At 41.9% G+C, this 6,265-nt stretch overlaps 1 non-coding gene across 1 annotated transcript; it reads left to right on the forward strand.

Annotated features, from left to right (window-relative positions):
- Nucleotides 1-869: 869 nt before the first annotated feature.
- Nucleotides 870-959, forward strand: TRNAY-GUA (transfer RNA tyrosine (anticodon GUA)). Its single transcript is given in 2 exon segments — nucleotides 870-906; nucleotides 924-959. It is a non-coding gene; the product is annotated as a tRNA-Tyr (tRNA).
- Nucleotides 960-6,265: the final 5,306 nt, after the last annotated feature.

A 6,265-nucleotide genomic window follows, 5' to 3' on the forward strand; every position in this document is an offset into this window, starting at 1 on the left:
GTGTGTGGGGTTGAGTCACAAGGAACAGGTGGAGGTAAGCATGGGTTAAGGATGGATATGCTGTAGGGCAGCGAGGTAACGCTGCTGCACACACTCCCATCACAAGTAGGACGGCATGGTTTCGGCAAACAGGGTGTCTACTCACAGCTTTGTGCCCCACCCTGCTGCTCAGACAGACAAATGCTGGTGAATCACTATAATTCAAAAAGAGTGTAGTTTGCTTTCAATTGCAACAGCTGTGAGCTGCAGTGCTCAGATGATTCACAAAGGGTTTAGCCTTCCAGGCCCAGGGGCTGGGGAGGCCACTGGTTGCAATGCCAGACATTGCAACCTCATCCGTGTTCGAGGGGTCTGAGATGCGCTGAGGGAGTTGGTGGGATCTGAATTTAAACCACAGTGGTTATTCCTTTCTGTCCTTTTCTGTTCCTCTACATTCACTATAGAAGCTGACAGGGAGGGGTTTACTGTTTCATTTGCTATTTTGTTATTGGATTTGGCTGGAGAATTATTGTGGAGAATTGTGTGGATGGGAGGTCTCCCTCTATTCCTTGTTCAACTTGGGAACTGTGGCAAGGTCACCAAAGAGTGGGCAAATTTCTTTGTCAAGTCGTAGACTGATTTCATATGAGTCATGAGAAGGTCTCCAACCTTAATGCTACCACCACCAACAGTATTACAAGAGCTATAAACTATTTGGCAAAGGAAACTGGCAGTTTTGTAACCAAAATCCAATTTTGCAGGATAGTTATCTTTGTGCCTTTTTTTGGATACTGTTTTGCTGTTGTGAAAAGCAATACATATGGAGGCCCATGAGAGCCTAAGGCTATTGTTGATGCCGTCTTGACTCATTCTTGGCACTCCTTTACCTTCCTTTGATAGCTCAGCTGGTAGAGCGGAGGACTGTAGGCTGTCTCTGAAAAGTAATCCTTAGGTCGCTGGTTCAACTCCGGCTCAAAGGAAAGATTTTTGAGGTTTGTTCTCAGTTTTGTGTTCCACCTTTTTCCCAGAGTTTACAGCTTTGCAGAACATCCCCTTCCAACCACTCTATACCCTGTGAGAATTTTAGTCTGTTTTCCTTATCTGATTTAGATGGTTGTTAGAGCTGTGGTGCTGTGACCATTGTCACCACTCTATGAACCATTCATTCAGGATTTGGACTCAGTGGTCCTTGTGAGTCCCTTCCTACTCAGAATATTCAGTGAAATCTAGCTAATCAGTTGATGGCCATCATAAGAGATTCCGTTCCTGCAGGGGCTCAAAACCTACATACCCTCAAGAACTGGAGCAGACACATGGTGCAGAACTTGCAAAGCCTCTTTTACCTGACTGGAGTGTGGAAAATGGGGTCAGGTCCAGCTATTGGAGCACCCTTGTTGCTGTTTTCACCCCTTTTCTTATCTCATTCTTTTACTTTGAATTTCTGAGGCTTTGAGTGGGGCAGTGGGGAGCTAAGAGAGGGGAAGAAAAATGGGAACACTAGGATCACTCAGGTCCTGATACCCGTCTGAGACAGTGGCTACATGTGACAATAATCATCAGCCTCCTGAAAGGGTTGTGAATACCACTGGGCATGCTATCCTGAGGTATATAATTTCCAAGAACTGTCCATTTCAGTGGAGAATTGTAAAGGTTGATGCTGGTACAAAGGAAATGGTTAAGAAAGAGCACCAGAGGCCAGGTTAAGAAGGAATTTTAAGGAGTCATTCATACAGAAACTCTCAGAGATTAGAAAACAGGACACTGCTACCTGTTAAAATTTTGTTTCACACAGGAAACTGACTCACTTTCACAAGACACAATGAGTTCTGAGATGTCTGTAAGAAGCTTTATTAAAGAAAAGATTAGAGGGTTTTATATGTTTACATTAGACAAGATGACATTAGGGATCTAAATCCCAAAGCTCATGCAAAGCTTCTCATGCAAAGCAACTCCTCATGCAAAGTGCAGTACTAAGCTGAACAAAGGTAGAAGAGATGGCAATTTTGTTCAGTTGCTTACCTTTCATTGTGCCTAGTAAAAAATATTTGCTAGTAGTTGGAGCCAAATACATCAAGAAACCAGCTAGAATGAATAATCAAGCAATTATATGTAATTCCAATATTCTAAAAGGTTTTGTTTTTTTTTTTTTTATTAATTAGCGTCAGATCAATGACCATCAATCACAGTACAACACTGGTTTTCTTTGTCCTTCCAAATCCAGCTGCATTAATTCTCCTTCAGCTTGCAAAGCAGTACAGACTTACAGCCTCATGACCACAATGGGTTTTTGGCACAGGGAGGCACAGGACAGGAGGAGGCAGTTCTGCCTCTCCTCCCAAGGACAAAACTGCTCATCAGGTCCTGGGGGTGGGGTGGGCAGGTCATTCCTTTATTCCGTCATAGGTCCTCCTATAGCGGGATGGGGCTGTAAAAGCAGGGGTGAGAGAGGCAAGCAGATTCCTTTGCAGTCCTGCTAGGACTCCTAGGGAGGAGGATACACAGCATTGTTTGCAGTGGGAATCTGGCAGGTAGTTTATATGAGGAGGCAGAGAGGGGTATGAGCCTGGGTGATGCCACAGGAGGAACTCGGGTATATTTTTAACTAACCTTGATTAGAAATCTGTCCCAAGGCACCTGGGACAGATTCTCTCCTTACAATGTGCCTTTTATGGTCTTGGTGAGCAAAGAAGGAACCTTTCCGTGATTCATGCCTTTAATTGCTACAATAAGCCTGAAAGCTGCCAATAATCATGCCATAGAAATCCTTGTACTCATATAAGGGAAGAGACCAATGCTTTTCCTGAGACTGAGGAATGGCAGTGACTGATGGGCAGTCAGGCTGCCTCACAGGTATTTTGTTGATGTGCAGATCTTTCCTGACTTAGTATTTCAGTCTGGTGTGCACAAGGTATGATTGAAACAGGAATGAAGGGAGAAAGGATTAGTTAGAAGCAGATTTTCATTGCAAATGGTGTTCCTTTTGTGGTTGAAGAGGGCAAATTGTTCCAGTATGGATTCACCTGCATATTGCTGCACACCAGTGGATAGCTGAGGCCTGTGGAGAATAGCACCTGATGTGGTCAGCTTCTGTTATCCCATGGCTGTTCCATTGCCTGGTGTTTCAGCTGCCAGGGCTGCCCCCCATACAGATGCAGTGACAACACTCACTGTCTCTTTCTCTTCAATAACATTCATGCAAGGTTAGTTCCAGCAATTGTAGCCATCAAGCCAGAAATGTGAATTTAAATAAAGTTCTGGTATTTTTCTCACATGTGCGGTGGGAAGCATTTAAAAATTGTTTTGTCTTTTTTGATTATGAGCTTCAGCTTTTCCTTTAATCTTGACCCAAACACCTCTGATTCATCAGACATTGTGAAGGTTGCTGTGTCCTTGTCCGAGGAATGGCACTCCACAGGTCAAACCTCTGAAACAAAGATGTAACCAGCTGGGGACATGATAGACCAGCAGTAGTACACTCCCATTAGACAAGTTAGTGTTTGTTATCAGTGGGATGAGTGGGACTTTCCTTTCCTAAACACTTTTCTCCGTGTCTTCTTGTCCCTAATCAAACCTTTAACCTATCACCTAGTTTAGAAGCAGGGCACCCACACTGCGTAGTGAAGAAATTGAAGCTCACACAGTTGGCATAAACATGTTGCAAAATACCTGTACTTTCTCCCCCGAGGAAGGAGCAATGCTGGCACTCCCTGCCCCAGGACAGCTTGGTGAGTTTGGTCCAGTTGTCTGCACCCACAATTCTTCTTACGTGGGTGTTTTGCATTTTCGCTAAGCAGGGTTTCATGGTTTATGACTGGTCTCCTCTGTGCTCATCCCTAAAGTGACTTTTTGTTAAAAATTAAAAAGGCAGTTTTGGCACTGGCATAACTGCAGGTTCTCGGTTGTACTGGAATCAAATGACTTTGTGCGTCTTGAGCTTTGTTTCGGTTTTCCCATACAAATGAATCCCAGCTTCTCTCTAGACACCTGTTTTCACCTGGTTGAACCAAAGCTTGTTGAGGGGATTGCTTATTCAGACACAATGTGAAACTACTGAGCAAAGCAGGGTCTGCCTAGGGAAATTTGATTAACCTTAAAGAAATTTCAGAGGATGCTGGGTAGTTTCCAAATTTTGGATGTGAACTGCATACTCTGGTATCAGGTTTCAGACCAGAAATGTAGCACTGCATCAGTGATAGGACTGAAGCCTTAATTTTGTCCTGAGCCCACTGCTTTCCTTTGAGGTCTGCAACATTTTTCTGCTGTCATTGCTCACTTGTAGCCACCTGTTGCCTCTGGTCATGCAGATTTAGATAAAGCTCTCTGTACAGGGTCATATCTTTGTAAAGTTTTTTATTATGGCAAAGAAAACACAGTCCTGATTCCTGTCTGGAATAATAATATAAATCAATAGCAACAACTGCACAATTCTCTTACAGCTCTAGAGGTAGAATCATGGCAATTAAAGTAATGTGCAATTAAGGAGAGCTTGAAAAAGCTTTTAAATTCAGGAAGCAAGTCAAGATGCTTTGCTGATGATTTGCTAGTTTGTAGAAATTGCAAGTGGTTGCAAATTGGTTTGCTTTTACCACCAAGTAAAACTCTCCTCCAGTGTGTATTTAGCTGAATTTATGAAAAGCATCTCATCGTGGCTGGAAATGACCAACAGTAGTTTCTTCCTTTACTTGCATCCACCATACCACATAGATTTACAGCAAACTAAGCAACTGTTTGCACATTTCTTCAGGCCTTCTTAACCGCCCTCTAACAATTTTTCTTTTTCCTATTGTCGTTGTTATAATCAGGCCTTGATAGGAATTGCTGCCAGAGACACCCAATCAGTCCCATGCTATCATCTGGATATGATTAGAGTTCTCAGGACAGATTGAAGCCATTTGATAGCATTGATTACTTCCTTATTTCAGGTTCAGCCATTTTACCATTTACTGATTTAAAATTCTTGCCTCATTTAAGAGGGTACATTTTTTTTTACATTGTAAATAACAAAATCTATTCTGTTGTGTGAGTCCAAATAAGCTTTGAAGTTTGTGGCTTTGCAATTTGAAAGTCATCTGGAGAGTGTATGCTTTCTTGTCATCTTTAATCAATGCACTATAATCAATTATCATATCAAAGTGTTCAATTACTCCTTAGTGCAGAGGTGCTGTAGCTATTTGGCCTAATTTCCTAGAAGATTCTCAGCATTCTCCCTGCAGCACTAGGATTACTTACCTGACTACTTAAAGATGTCTGCTGTGAAAATGAAGCTGGTGCTACTAGAACATCAGCCTCCTCATAGAAAGCAGTGCCAGGTGATTCTTCAGCACTGCAAAGCAATTCTGTCTGTCCAGTTTGTGAGCTGGGTGCACTGTGTTGCTGCCAGTTCCTAAGAAGAGAGTCTTTGTCTGTATATCTGTGCTTTTATGCTAAGAATTCTGGCCCCTTCTTTTTCTTTTTTTTCTGAATATCAAGACGTTTTAACATTCCCTTTTCCAGCAGTATACTACCCTTCCATTTCTCAGGAACTATGGGAAGAAAGTTACTGCTGACTGTTGGGTCCATGAGTTGCATATTTATTTGAAGGCTGAAGAAAATAAATTGTGAGGTTTTGGTTTTGGTTTTGTTTGGTGGTTTTTTGGGGGTTTTTTAGTTTGGGTTTTTTTTTTTTTTTGGTTGGTTTTGTTTTTTTGTTTTGTTTTTGTTTTCATGATTGCTTCTAAGTCCCTCAAACCTTACAGAAGCTTGAGAAGATCTGTATTTGTGAATTAAGGATCTCTTAAAACTCAGAGTTGAGAGGTTGGTTCTTCCATATTGCCTTTTTTTATGAGTATGTGGAGCTAAAAAATACACTGATAATTTTATGCCAGTATAAGGTTTTTTTAGGGAGATAACTATGTTTTGAATTCCACACAAACTTTAGTGTATCCATCCTTACATCCCTCTGTTACAGAATAGATTTGGTGACATGGAGAGGTACCTATTCCTTTTTTCATGTAACACTGTTAGTCCCTAGGATTGCTGCAGTTGAGTGATGAGTCCTAAACAGCTGCAGTAGAGCAGGAAAAGTCACCTGAAATTTCTGAGGATTTGGCTGCTTTGTGTCTTGACCTCCTTTCCTTATTTCTCAATAAGGAATTCCTAACTCTTGTACTTGAGTACTAATTCTCAATTCCTAACTCTTGGTAAACCATTGACTCAACTCTCTGAGAACCCAGCACCGAGTTTTCCCGTTATTTGAGTTAGCAACAGCTTTTCAGGCAAAATGATCTCCTTGGTTCATTCTCCCAGA

The sequence above is a fragment of the Lonchura striata genome, chromosome 2 (assembly GCF_050655825.1).
Source record: "Lonchura striata isolate lonStrDom1 chromosome 2, ASM5065582v1, whole genome shotgun sequence".
In the NCBI taxonomy this organism is placed as follows: domain Eukaryota; kingdom Metazoa; phylum Chordata; class Aves; order Passeriformes; family Estrildidae; genus Lonchura; species Lonchura striata.